This window comes from Hylaeus volcanicus, chromosome 4, assembly GCF_026283585.1.
Source record: "Hylaeus volcanicus isolate JK05 chromosome 4, UHH_iyHylVolc1.0_haploid, whole genome shotgun sequence".
NCBI classification, from domain to species: domain Eukaryota; kingdom Metazoa; phylum Arthropoda; class Insecta; order Hymenoptera; family Colletidae; genus Hylaeus; species Hylaeus volcanicus.
In genome coordinates, this window is record NC_071979.1 from 20038460 (window position 1) to 20052891 (window position 14432).

A 14432-nucleotide genomic window follows, 5' to 3' on the forward strand; every position below is an offset into this window, starting at 1 on the left:
TATGGGCCAAGACAGATTCGTTAGGGGCCTAAACGTCAGGAGAGTTCCCCCGCGGTTTTCGTTAGGGATTTATTTTTAACTTCCCGCGGTGGAAACAATGCACGTCGGGAGCATGTGCTCGTGGACTGTACGTGCCAATAGTATTGCACCGCGGCAAGCTTGTCAGCCGTTCGGTTGGGTCCGTCGTAACGCGAACGTCGCAGCGTTTCTGCTTTTTAAATATACCACCAGCCGAACTCTCTCGACTTCCCAGTATTACGTCGTCGACTGACCACGACGCACGTCTTATAATCCGCGGGAATCGCTAGACGATCGCGCCACAGGAAGAGCCGTCCGTGGCTTTAATCGATCGAGGTTCGTTTCTTTCCCAACTCGTGCATTTCACACCCCCCACCTTTCTCTTCGTCGTCAGTCGTACCTCTAATCAGGCCAGCGTATCAATCTTCTGCGGGTACGTAATTTCTGATACGTCGATCGGAAACTTACCTGGTCCAGCCGTGAACGTAAACGTCTCTGCCTGGAGCTGTCTTCGTGATCGTCACGTGACCGTGAAAGAGACGTGAAGAAATTTTCATTTAAATAAATATTAATAACGAAGGAAAGATTCGCACGAACGGATATTGGAATTTATATTACGAAATTAAATCGTATGTCTGGGACGAATTCGGAGCTCTCGCGAGTTGGGATTCGAAGGAATAATCGTGATGAATAAATGAATGTACGATGTCTTCATTCGTCGTCTAATATTCCAATGAAATGTTCAGCTCACTACTGCAGATTTTTATTAAGTCGTCATCAACTTGGAAGTGATTAAAAAAAGTAAACGTTTCGAGTATTCGAACGATGACGAATATAAGTGACGAATGAAACCATTGTACATTTCTTCAATCGAAGCTTGATTGACTGCAGATTTTTATTAAGTCGTCATCAACTTGGAAGTGATTAAAAAAAGTAAACGTTTCGAGTATTCGAACGATGACGAATATAAGTGACGAATGAAACCATTGTACATTTCTTCTGAAATATTGAATTCTCCAATTTGAATTCCAAATGTGTATTTAACGAGCGACGTACGAGCCGGTGTTTATCTTTCATTCGTTATTCGTATATCCCTGCTACTGACCTTCCCCTTGTGAGTCATCGTTGATTCATGACAATGAAAGAAGTGAGACTAGTGACACGACAGTTCGCTTGAATCAAGCTGTTCAGACAATCAAACATCGCGATTCAGCTTCTATGCTTCACGCTTACTGCCGCTTTGCGTAACCGTGACGGGCTTCAGCTGCGAAAACATTCGCTGGCTCGAGTCCACCATAACGTTTCAGCGACTCATAAATTCGCTCGTCGAGAGCTAGCGTGGTCCCGTCTGTCGTTTGACGATTTTCGAGCTGTTCGAAGAACGGACTCCAGCGGACGAGCTCGTCACATCATCGATGAAATCATGGTTCCTGGAAACACAGATGGGCATGATTCTATTCTAAATAATCGTTTTCGAGTAACGGGTAAGAGGTAAAGGACCTCTTATTCGTTACTCATTGGGTTAATATTAGTATCTGAGTTTCGGTATTAAACGCTTCCGTTGGAATTGAACTGAATTGAAATTGAAATCGGATTAAATGGAATTAAATTGAGAATTGAATGAACTTGAACGTCAAATTTCAATTTTATTTGCTCTTCATTTTTTTAATAGAATATTGTTCCTCCTTGCTTAGAATCGAAGACGATTACGGTCACGGTGGAGAGAATAGCGACGCGATTTCGCGCAGAAGAAGCGGTTTATCGGCAGTCGGTTCATAAATTACTCGCCGGAAGGGATCGATAATGGATCCCTTTCTCCGATTCAACGCGTCTGGGATCCGGTAAAGTGGGCTCGACTACCAAGCCGGTGATTAATATCCGTCAAATTCGTCGGACTTTCTTTCAGTAGAAAATTTCTGTCGATCGATTGCTTCGGAAAGTTGAGAAATTTCGCGCGACTTTCAACCCCCACATTCGATGCGATGAATATAAATTTCACGCAACTTTAAATATTCTTCGTGCCTTATTAATAATTTTAAATTCGATTACGTTTACTTTTTCAATCCGTTTTCATTTTCTTCGCAGTTCCATTCGATTCGATTCGGTTATGCATTGATTTTAATTCGATTCCGTCTCATTTTCTCTGAATTCGGTTCAATTCAGTTCCGTTTAGCCGTCAATTCAATCCTGAATATAATTTGCTTTGAATACGACGCGTTGTAAGAAACGTAAAAATAAAGTACACTCAACTACAGAAACGATCTTATCGAGAAAGGTCGACCCCGTCCAATGAATCAAGCGTGTGATACTGAATAACAAATTGGCTCTATGTAGATCTCCACGCTTCGTGGAAGGAAAATGTTGCTCGGTGACCCGTGTCTTGCTTGCTTCATGGGCACTAGAGAGCTACGGCTCCATTTTTTCTTTTTTCGACTCAGCTCGAACAATCGAGCTACACATATGATCGTACTCTCTGACGCTACGTTCCCTCTACTCGAATTTCAAACACTTGGACACTGGATACAAAAATTCCTCTCCCACGCCTGGCGTCAAAGATGGACGAAATTTTTATCTGGATTAAAATTTCAAGCAATATTATTTACTTGGAGGTTAAATTGAAGGATAAAATTGAAGGGTAAATGGAATTGACTTGCCTCGAATTTAATTTTAAATAGAACTGAATCGAATTCAATTTTATTGAATCATCTGTTCGGTCCAATTGCTTATCTCGACCGAGTTCCAGTTCGATTCGATTAATGTTTCAATTCAGTAAAATTGCATTCCATTCATTATAAGGCTATAAAAAATGCTCAAGCTTGGATTAACGAAAAAGTTTAATTCTTCTCGTCTCCCTTTTGTTTCTCCAAAGCATCAAAAGCTTCTCCCATTGAAATTGAAATCACGGTTAACCGAGTCGATGCTTGGTTAATATTTTACACAGAACTTTCCTACCATTCCCGTACCAATTTTATCGAAATAATTGTTTGTCACTCCTCTCCCACACCCCGTCGCTGTCGTCGACAGACCATAAAGCGTTAACCGTTCCCCATGACTTGGCGAACAAGTCCCAGCCGTTTGTTCCCGTAAGCGGCGAATGGAGATCGCTGGTTGGAAATGGGATTTTTTCGCTGGCAGCCAAGCAAAAAGGTTCTTTGTTGCCTTTGAAAACAATCGCGGGCCGTGACCGAAACCGTTTCTCGATAAACGCGCTTCCGGTCTCGCCCGATTCTTGAGCGCGACGCTGCTTATTGCAACGCAACTTGATCGAGCTAACGAACCAGTCGAGCACCTCTGTTCCAAGGGAATTAACGAGGACGAGTCCAGTTTCATCCTCCTTCGTCCACCTACTGACGACCAGTGGCGGATTTACCCTCCACGGGGCCCTAAACAACGATATTTTTCTGAACCTTGTTGCGCGAACAAACTGGACATCGAGGAGACACTGGCAGATTTTAGAGAATTTTTAACGTGAAAAGTACACAGCGTAAAATGTCTCAATTTTGAATACATGAATATGTATACTTTGAAGTATATTTGGTGAAATTTTCGACGAGAAATATTGAAAAATAGCGGGGCGCCAGGTGTCATCATTGGCGTCCTACTAAAAGAGGAGTAGATGACTTGAATTCCTTTCAACTTTTAATTCAATTTACTTCGAGTGCAAGTTGAATCGAATTCTAGTTCGTGTTCAAGACAGTGCTATTTATTTTTTTAACTCGGTTCAATTCAATTCATCGATGAACACCATTTCCATTCAGTCAAACTAAACATGCCATAAAATACTTTCATGAAATAATAGAACTTCTTTTTTCTAATTAATTAGATTCAATCTGAATTGGAAATAGTTGAAAATACAATTGGTTAATTCTTCTACCAAAGCCTCCGATCCGGCCTTTGCCGTAGTCCGCCACTGAAGTCGATCGCCTCTTCTCCGTTTCTATCTCTTTGACTCCTCTCCCCCACCTCGATTCCTTCTCATCGTATCATTCCTTTTTCGCGCGTCCTCTCTGCTCCTTTCGTTCCATTTTTTGCTACACGAGAGTTCAGTTCGCCCACGCGCCGAACTCGTGCTGACGCAAGCGTTTCTAATCTCGTCGAAATTTTTCTATTGCGAAAAGTGAGTCGTAATTTCATACTTACCTCTAATTTTTCTTCTGATCGGTGTCGTGCACGAGCGTGTGAGAAATTTGTGAAACGATACCTCCTGAAAAATTACAACACGATTGTCTAAAATGAGTCGATTATCATCTACTAAATCCCTTTGAATAGTATCACCGGTTATCAAAGATTGCTCAACGTGCTGCAACATCGAAGCATGCCCTCTGGACCAGGAGTGAAATCTCGTCGCACAAAACGAACCAAATCGAGTCAGGGGTACACGTCGGAATAGTTAACGCAATAATTCGCTGCGTAAGCCAGCTTTGCCCGATTCCACGTGAAATTTCGCCGTTTTAAACACCGAAACTGGCGCACAGGACACAGGGTTCGGGCCATTAACCGACAAACCGAATGGAAATCGTGGACCGCGACGACCCTCGCCAGACGTTCAGGGATCGGTGGAACATGTCAAGTCGAATTTCTTTGTGCACAGATACCTGGAGGTCGACGAAGGACGCTGCTGCGAGGCTGCGAGCAGCGGCGGTGCGCCACTTCGGCGTGGGTCTGTCAGTCGAACGGCTGCTGGACGCAAGGCGCCTTCGGGAATGAGAGGATTGGGCGCGTAGAGACGTTGAACTTGGACCGAGGAGATATCGCAAGGTAACTGTCCGTTCTTTCCTTTCGCGAGTCGAGCGTGGCTTGGTCGATGGAAGCCGAATTAGTGTGAGAAAAATACCCTACGCGACGGTGAAATAGAATAGCGAAACAGGGGGATGAAGGTGGACGGAACTTTAAATGGTGACGGTGAGTCTGACGTGGAGAGAGTATTTTATTTTTTAAATTCAATTTTTCCTTGTGTTCGAGGCATTAGAAAGTACAGTTTTAGTATCGTTCTTTTCTAGCACCACCAGTCTTTTGAGTAACTGTGTTCCTATTTCATAAAATCAGTGCTTCGGTCTTTTAGATAATGTGTTCCAATTTCATTGAATCAGTACTTTGAATACGTGCAACATTTTTTGTATGCGACAGTTTTGTTACACAAGTTAGAGATCGGCCTGTGACAGTTTATCGAACCTACAGCAATCTAACCACAAATTTGTGCAATTCGAGGTCGTTACAATAGTACTAATCCAACGTAACCTAACTGTACTCGGATCGAATATATTCTAACTAAAAAGTTTCACGAGTCAAAACCGGTAGAAGGTCGCACAGTCATCGAACCCGTGATAATCCAACCAAAAATAGTCAGAAAATTTCAACTCCAACCTGAGCTAGCCACGAGGTTTCGGCTAGCGTAGGTCGTCGAACTTCCTTCATCGAGCTACGAGAAAAATTAACGTAATGGGAAAGGAATAATTGCACGTGTTCTGTTATATAATTTCCGCGAACGCACGCCAGCATTACGGAATTAAACCGGGGAACCATTTAAATTCTGAACGCTCGATTTTCGCGATGGAAACGCTGATGGGTTTCCATCCCGTGGATTCTTCCGCGTGCAGCCCAGCTATTTCCGAGCGCGCATTACGCGCGTACACGCGTGCACGGCCGCCTCTTCGGGACGAAACGAACGTACCTACGGATCTCATTATACTCGCAGATTCGTTCGATTGGTAGATACGAATTCCGGGTAGGAAACGCTCGGATATTAACCATTAGCATCGAGAACGCGATCAGCCGTCCCGATTTCAGGCCACGATTATTCGCGTCGCGTGATTTTCTATTGTGATCACTCGAGCCCCTCTGGAAATGCATGACGCGTAGCGACGTCTCGTCTCGGAGACCTAACCCTCGTCCTCCCAGTTTCACCAATCGAAAACAGGCCTCTTCTCGCTCCTTTTTCGCACCCTTTGTGCTCGAATTCACTTCTGGAGCCGTCGCGAGTAGTCACGTCTTGAGAACGTCACTTCAAAGCGGGGTAACAGGTTGGTGATATATCGATCGTGCTAGGGGAGGATTGAATTATATTTATAGGGCAATGTCGAGAAACGGCAACCTTGGTATTGTTGGAATAGTATAATTTTGTTCATTTTGAAGAATCTGGAAACTTCATCTAATTAATATAAGATTCTGATTTTAAAAGTCATTGACTCTAATATACAGGGTGTCTCAAAAATGTTGGATGTCCTTGAAAAGGGTGATTCAGGGGGTGATTTGAAACAAGTTTTTCCTTAGCGAAATTGTTGTCCGAGGCTTCGTTGAGGAGATATTAACAGAAAACACTGACCAATCAGAGCGCGCGGATACCGTTGGAGCAGCCGCGATAGCGATGGCTACGCGCTAGGTAGCGGCTCTCGTACGCGAACACGTGACTCGACGTGCATCGAAGGATATTGACGCGGCCGCTCGGCGCGTAGCCTTCGCTACTCCGGCCGCTCCAACGGTATCCGCGCGCTCTGATTGGTCGGGTTTTTTTATTAATATCTACTTAACGAAGCCCCATCCGACATTTTTGCAAAGGAAAAAGTTGTTTCAAATCACCTCCCGAACCACCCCTTTCAAGGACCTCCAACATTTTTGAGACACCCTGTATAGCCAATCCCAAAAGTATTCGTACCCTCTATGTCTATCGAAGAAGTTTGACTAAATTAAATAATAGTTTTGGTATTACCAAATGAATTTTTCATATTTATATATTTATATATACATCAACATGTTAATGAAAACATCAAACCTATCATTTAATTTAAACAACTTTCTTTAATAGACATAGAGGGTACGAATATTTATGGGACTGACTGTAAATATGCGGGAAAGTCTTGAGCACGTGTGTTGGCCAGGGGACGTGATTGGTGTAACGTGTACAGTGATACAGTGACTGTGTTCGATTAAAAATGTGTCGTGGAGGATATTGACCACTAGTAATCTACTATAAGGATTGTCACTTTAAAAGACAAAGGAAAAGATGAAGGAAATGAGAATGAACTTTCGCGGGAGCTTTTAGTAATTTTATATAAAAAAAATTATAGGAAACATTCCTTGATACTTCTCGTTGAATCGTATAAGGCACGTATATACAGTGCCAGCTTTCTGAAAACGAAACCTGTCTTGGATCATCGTCTTCGTCATGAATATTCATCAACACGTGAGGGAGAATCATGTTTCTCAGGTTTCTAAATTTGTCGGTCCAGTGTACACGTATCTAACGGATTCTCAAATTCGTTTTTCTCATTCGGAATGACTCGTTGGCCTCGTTTGACTCGATGACTGTATTTTGTAAAATCAATATATTTGTAGCACCAAGAATCATCCGCATGCCAGTAGTACCACCTATAATGGCGAAATGATTGTCTAGATAAAAGCTTCTAATAAACGTGTTTTCATTTATTACTTATTTCAAATAAGTCTAAATTATAAAAAGTGAAATAAACGTGGTAAGATTTTGAATGTTTTGAACGTTTACATGGACCGGGTACAAATTTACCCGAATTAATTCGAAACTGTACGGTCGAATAAATATTTCTATTCACCTGTTGTCAAAAGCAGTGTTTCACCAGTCTTTGTTGTAAAGCGACAAAGACTTCGGGCAAAGCAATGGGCAACGGTGCGCTGCCTCGAATAGTGCGAGTTCAAGATCGTCGCCAAACGGACCGAGGAGTCTGCGTTCCGAGTGTAAAAATAGTCATCGATATAGTACGCTCGAGAAATAGACGGTCGAGTTTGAAACTGTTGTCCTTCGCGCGTCACTTGTTTACCGCTCCACGGAGGCGCGTTCTACCTATTGGAAAACAGGTTTGCGTGGAAACGAACTTCCCGCCGGCGCCGTGGAGCCCTGTCCTGGTCCCGGGAGACGAATTAACTCGTTTGTTTCCGCGCACGGTGGCAACAGTCGCGTTGGAGGTCGACCGGGGGACTACTAGTCGAATGTTTCGGTATTAGAGTTCAACACCTCGATCGTTCGAGCATTCGGCAAATATAATTCGGATATTATAATTCGAGCACTCGAAATATTCGAATGCTAGTTGAGTAGTATTCAAATACTTGACTATTCGAATACTAGGAACCATTAATAATGCTCGACTATTCGAGCACTATTTGTATAGTTACCGAGTTCTGTTTAAATACCTTACTTTTTGAATACTATATGAATACTATCTAAATATTTGACTGGTACAGCGTTACTTAAATACATAATACTCAATCCCTCGAAGATTTCCCGCGAAAATAGTAAACCAACAACATCAACTAATAAGGCACCGGATGCTCCGTAATAGGAATGGGATCGTAAAATTACATTTTTTGCTACCCTTAAACACCTCGCCCCCGAGTCTACATCACGAACTAGATCAAGAATTTGATGGTACCGAAAGATATTAATGAAAAAAAATTCTAATAACGGCACCCAGCCAGATTTCATCTTCTGTAACGTGGCCTCCCTAATATCCATACTTTCCAAAGCGGCACTTTTTTCGTCGAGTTCCAGCCGTTGGGTCGCGTTAAAGAACGACGGTACAGGGCTCTCGGCCTCCCCCTACCCCATCACCTAAAAGTTTTCGCAATAATCGTCTATAAAAAGGTGGGCAACGAGCATCAGACGCCATCAAAAAGTCCTTAACGCGCGGCTGTGAAAGAAACGCTGTTACAGCGTACCTTCCCTCTGCCACTTCTTTGTTTCGGCCCTTCCTCGCGCTTCTTTTTACGCGAGGGACCCAAGACACCCGGTTCTCCCCACTGCTTATAGCGCCAGACTGGATTCGCATTACAAGATTCCTGCGCCACGTGATACATTCCCCGCAATTATACGCCAAATGCGGATGAAATGTATCGTACTATTGCTTCGGGCGCAAAACAAAATGGTCTCAGGTTTTTTCGACAGGAAAATGTCTCAGTTTGAGTGTTTAAGTACTATTCAAGAACTATTTGAATACTTGACTGTTTCAATAGCTTTCGAATGATGGGCTATCTGAATCCTTGACTGTTTTGAATGTCATTTGAATAGGTGCCTACTCGAGTATTCGAATGTCCCAATACTATTCGAATACTAAATTATCTCAATGCTTGACTGTTTGAATTTTACTTGAATAGGTGCCTACTCTAATGCTACTCGAGTATTCCAGTGTCCCAATACTATTCGAATACTAAATTATCTCAATGCTTGACTGTTTGAATATTATTTGAATAGGTGCCTACTCGAATGCTACTCGAGTATTCCAGTGTCCCAATACTATTCGAATACTAAATTATCTCAATGCTTGACTGTTTGAATTTTACTTGAATAGGTGCCTACTCTAATGCTACTCGAGTATTCGAGTGTCCCAATACTATTCGAATACTAAATTATCTCAATGCTTGACTGTTTGAATTTTATTTGAATAGATGCCTACTCGAATGCTCCTCGAGTATTCGAGTGTTCCAATATTATTCGAGTAAACTATCTCAAGGCTTGACTGTTTGAATATTATTGGAGCAAGTGCCTATTCGAGTTCTTGAGTATTCGACTCCTACTCCGATGCGTGAATGCCCCAATACTATTCGAATTCTATTCAAGTACTCACTGTAATGGCATCAGAGAAAGTTCTATCTGTATTTATCAATCAGAGCCTCGCTACAGATTCTTATCGAATTCCATCCATTACCGAAAATTGACACCTTTATTTTTATCATTCTATCTTCGCGAAAGATAACAATCGATCGACGACTACCCGATGACAATATGCCCAAACACGGCCCCATTCAATCTATTTGTTTGTATGATTCTCGAATGAGGAAAAAGTTCCAAAAAAGCTTGCCTATTCGTGACAATAAAAATCGTTCGAACAAGGTTGCGCTTGAACTCGTTTTTATCAGGGGAATCTCGCGAACCCGTCAAAAATACTCTTCCGAAGGCCTAGTGATAAATATGACGATTTTTAGTTTTGGTATTGAATGAGTCGTTTTGATCACACTCTAAACGAATGCTTTTATTCTTCCTAGTCAATATTCATGAAAAATCTATCGATAGATTGGCAACATTTCCCCAACGAAAAAGAGTCCAAATTCGATCCCATCTGGACTACATTTAATTATGCGTTGATCGAGCGACAAAAATTCGAAAAAAAAAAAATAGTCAATAAAGTGTAATTAAAAGTCGTTCGAATCGTTGTTTGGACTCATTTTCATTGGGGACATTTGTCGAATCTATTGCCAATACTTTTGCGAAAATATTTCATGATATACCGTAAGTGTAACAAATATTAACTTCAATTTGATTCTTTTAATCGAAATATTCCTAGATTATGGTTAATTAAACGACTCCCACTTGTTGTGAAAATTACCTCTTGCGTATCGAAGTCCTTTAATTCTTTCTTTTAATTTTCTCTTTGATCAACGCCAAGATTTTAGGGAAATTTGTTGTTGTTTTGAAAGCGAGTTCATCTAGATTTTCCGTACTTGTTACGCCCGTACCGAGTGATTAATCGTCCGTATAGGTGTTCGGCGTCGTCCTAGGCGTCCTCCGACAGTTTCGTAGTTACTTGATTCTTATTGTCTCGTGCTTTTTACGCGCGAAAGCCGAGTTCTCCTCGTTTTATTTAATCCTTTGCTTAGTCCTTTAATTAGAACGCCGCTTGTTTCTTGTCCGACGCGAAAAGGGCTGTGTCAACTTTTTGCGCAAAGAGCTTCGACGACAGGGACTTGTTTATTAAAACGGTAAAGCACAGTTCCACCGTCATCTCCGAGTTACAGAGTTGACGGATTAGGACAACAGCGACGATTTCAACGTTGGGACGTGCGCACTCGAAAGGGTGACGTCTGGCGTTAACTTTTTACCAACTTTGCCGGGGGAGGCCTCGAAATGGTTGAAGGATCATCCACTTGGATGAGTTTCTCGCTCGTTATAGCCAGAGCTTTGAAGGCTTCGGTACACTAAATACGAAATATTCCTTTCATTCCCGGTGTTTGAATGAATTCCCTTGAAGTGTCCAGAAAGTGGCGAGTTTTTAATGTCGGACGAAAGTCTGACATCGTACATAAAAGTGCTCTTTAGCAGGTTTACTCATCGTTAGGAAAGAAACATTGAATCGAATCAATACGATCAGATTTTATTACCTCTAGATTAGTTGTTCACCTGGCTAAAATGAGTCCAAACACGACCCCATTAGGACTACTTCTGATTATACGTCGGACGGCTGAAAAAAAGTTTTGAAAAAAATGTGACATTTCGATATGCTTAAAAATTGTTTCAATTAGGTCGTGTTTGGGCTCATTTTCATTGGGCAAACCTCACTACTCCAACAGTAATGTTCATATTAACAAAATACACTTTCTTGCAAAACCTGATATTATGAATAAAAAATTGTCCAAAGTACCACGTGTTTGGCTTCGTTTTCATCGCACAAGTCTTATCAATACATTGACAATTAACGTGAATACTAACCTATTAAAATTGTTAACAACCAAGCGACGACGTCGAGGAATTATCAAAATTTCTCGCGAAATAAATGTTGCATCGACTGATAGACGTGGTAGCGATTGCAAGCAAATATTTGCTCTCGTAGCGGGACATCGAAATCGCGAGTCGAGCGTACGTGCCGCGATTCACGATTCTTGCAAGCCCACGACGAGAATCGAAGGAAATTACAGCAACTGTCGACTTGTTTCTTTGTCGAGCCAGCACATTAATCACGTCCCGCCGCGGTGATTTTTGCAAATTTCTAACATGAAAACTATGCATCATGGAAATTTCAAATTTGAATACATAAGTGTATGCACTTTGCGGAGTATCATATAAAATTTGCATCGAAAAATATCGGACAGCTGCGTGGCACCAGATTTTTCACGTGACGGTATTTTATCAGCTCAACACGAAAAATTCTTGGAGACGTTTGATGTATTATGAGAATGTTTACCGAATCAAGTAGGACAGCAAATAATTTTTGAAGCTGCCTTTCTTTCGTTACACAGTCCTCTCGAGTAATTTTCATTTATTTTGGCCGTCTGCCAAGAACCTCTTCTTGAAATACTCGACCAACTTTCAAACAAACCAGTGACTTTTTACTATCTATCAAATATTTTCACTTCCCTTCTTTCGGGACGTTGTCAAATATATTTTCGTCGAAAATACATGGTTAAACACACGGGAAATTCGAAACAGGAGTGTATACGATTTTCGTTTAATATACAGAGGAGGAATCGTGCCAAGGTAATTGTTTATATTGCCGTGCAAATAGATTCGGGCCTCATAATCGCATCAATTCATTTATACAGCATTATATTCATTAATTATGCGCGTTTATTTTCCATATTCGACCATCTGTAGAGTAGATCACCCAATTATTGAATAATTGATGACAATGCGTTATTTGAAATTCATGTTATTTCGTCGGGGAAAGAACAGGATGGATAAAAGGTATAATAGCTCCTGCATCAAATTCAGCCAAGAATTTCTTTTGTCCTTAATCACCCATTTGTTGCACTTTGTCTAAAGATAATTCGATCAACTCTCCGTACATATCAAAATCAACATTGTCAGAATCCTGTATATTACACAATAAAATTTTAACGCGAAAGCAAAACCATTTCGAATAAAGAATATCAGTTTGAGTGCTTTAAATGTGTTTTCAATCGAAATAATCTATTCAAAACCTCGTTTGCAGCTCTCATACGACCGTAATAAAATAAATGGAGCGCAGAGAAAAACATGAAATGCATCGAACAATGAGAAGCTCACCGATGTACATTATCAATGAAACGAGTCACCTATTGAACTTGCATTCGCGTCAGAAACAAGGTCCAATCTTAATCCATTAAATTTGCATTGTAAAGTTCGTACCTCGTACGGTTGAATACATCCGCGAATTTTCCCTCATTTACACCACCCCCAACCACCACCTGCTCGAAGGGATGCATTTAGGGATGGAACTGCTCGAATAATTTAATATTCGAGTACTTTGTTGGTATGCGAGTGGAACGGATGGAAATCGAACAATTACAAAGTATCGCGAAGCAAGCGCAAAGTCTGTCGAGTCTCAACGCTCACGTGCTGGGTTCATGCGGGTCTAACTCGAGGAAGTATGTGGAATACTGTGCTACGGAAAAGCGTTCGTGTCCACGATGGTTATCTTGCGTAACAAATCTTTCGTTACTAACGGAGCACGATTTTCCGAAGACGAAGGTTTACTATTGTTTATTTTTCCTAGCGTTCGCACAACCGTGCTCATTTCTGACGATATTGCCGCCCCGTGAACTGATTCGAGAAACACGCAGCTGCGTAAACACGCGCGACCGGTGTTTGCATTCTTGAAGCGGCGGGAATTTTTCTGTTGTTCTTGACTTCTAATATTCGTGTTCGGGAGCGTAAACTCCCGTAACGATAAACAGTTCGTCACGTAACCGGAAATATTGTTGGCTGGCAGCGACAACAACGCAAGGAACGACGAGCAGGCGCGATTTTTTTTAGTACGGTGGAGGTTTGGCTAGTTTGGAGTTCTTGAAAATTTGAGATTTACGATTTTTTTTTTCGAAGAAAGTGATTGAATATATTAGGGGAGCCGAAAAGTAATCAAAATGTCTTCGATTTGGAAAAGTTTAGAAACGAAAAATCGAAAGACTTTTTTAGAAAGGGAATCGAACAACCGCCATCGCGCTGGCAAAAAGTGTTAGAAAATGATGGGAATTATTTTGTTGACTAGTATTTCAGATTTCTCTAGTAAATAAATGTTGATAAAATTTTGATTACTTTTCGATCCCCTGATATTAACTTCAGAATTGATATACAGTCAGTGTAAGAAGTATTCGTACGGTAACGAATTTAATACGAATACTTATTACAGTGACTTGTAAGTATTCGTCTATATCTTGTAAAGCTACAAGAATTTTATCAGGTGTAAATAATTAATCTTGTCGGAGTAATGTGAACTCGAAGAAAAAATAACAAACGCTCCAACTAGCCAGATGCTTCCATTCTTCAATTTCCTGATCTGGTCGCTTGGAAAACAGAATCGAACAAGGTTCGAGAAATATTCGCGGCAGTCTCGCAGTTCTTCTCGGATAAAGACATTAAATTGCGTAAAAAGTTTCAGACTTCAATCTTTTTAGAATGCCATTAAAAAGTTAAACGAAGTTATAACGAACGAATTTCCATTGAGGAATTGTTGTGCCACATTTAGTTTACGCAACGGATCGACAAGTTTCGTTTCATATCTAATCAGCTTTGAACTCGTCCTAAGCATGTTTTTTCATGATCACAATGGGCAATCCGATCATGTATACCCCTAACGTCCGTGCATGGAGACCCTGAGAGTTTGCGAGTGTAGAACCCATAAATCATTGCATATTAATCACCAAAATTCATGTTTGTAGTTCCCAGAGATCCGTGTGCGTGGACCGCAGGGATTCGTGCG

At 41.3% G+C, this 14432-nt stretch overlaps 1 protein-coding gene across 2 annotated transcripts in view; it reads left to right on the forward strand.

The window, feature by feature from the left end:
• Positions 1–247: 247 nt before the first annotated feature.
• LOC128876033 (sodium-coupled monocarboxylate transporter 2) overlaps positions 248–14432 on the forward strand; it is a 55191-nt gene continuing 41006 nt past the window's right edge. The window contains exons 1-2 of one of the 2 annotated variants that reach the window (XM_054122132.1): positions 248–354; positions 4610–4776. The gene's annotated coding sequence lies outside the window, so the exon portion shown is untranslated. Of the gene's footprint in view, positions 452–4609; positions 4777–14432 lie in introns of both variants that reach the window. The other variant, XM_054122131.1, reaches the window with a different exon arrangement.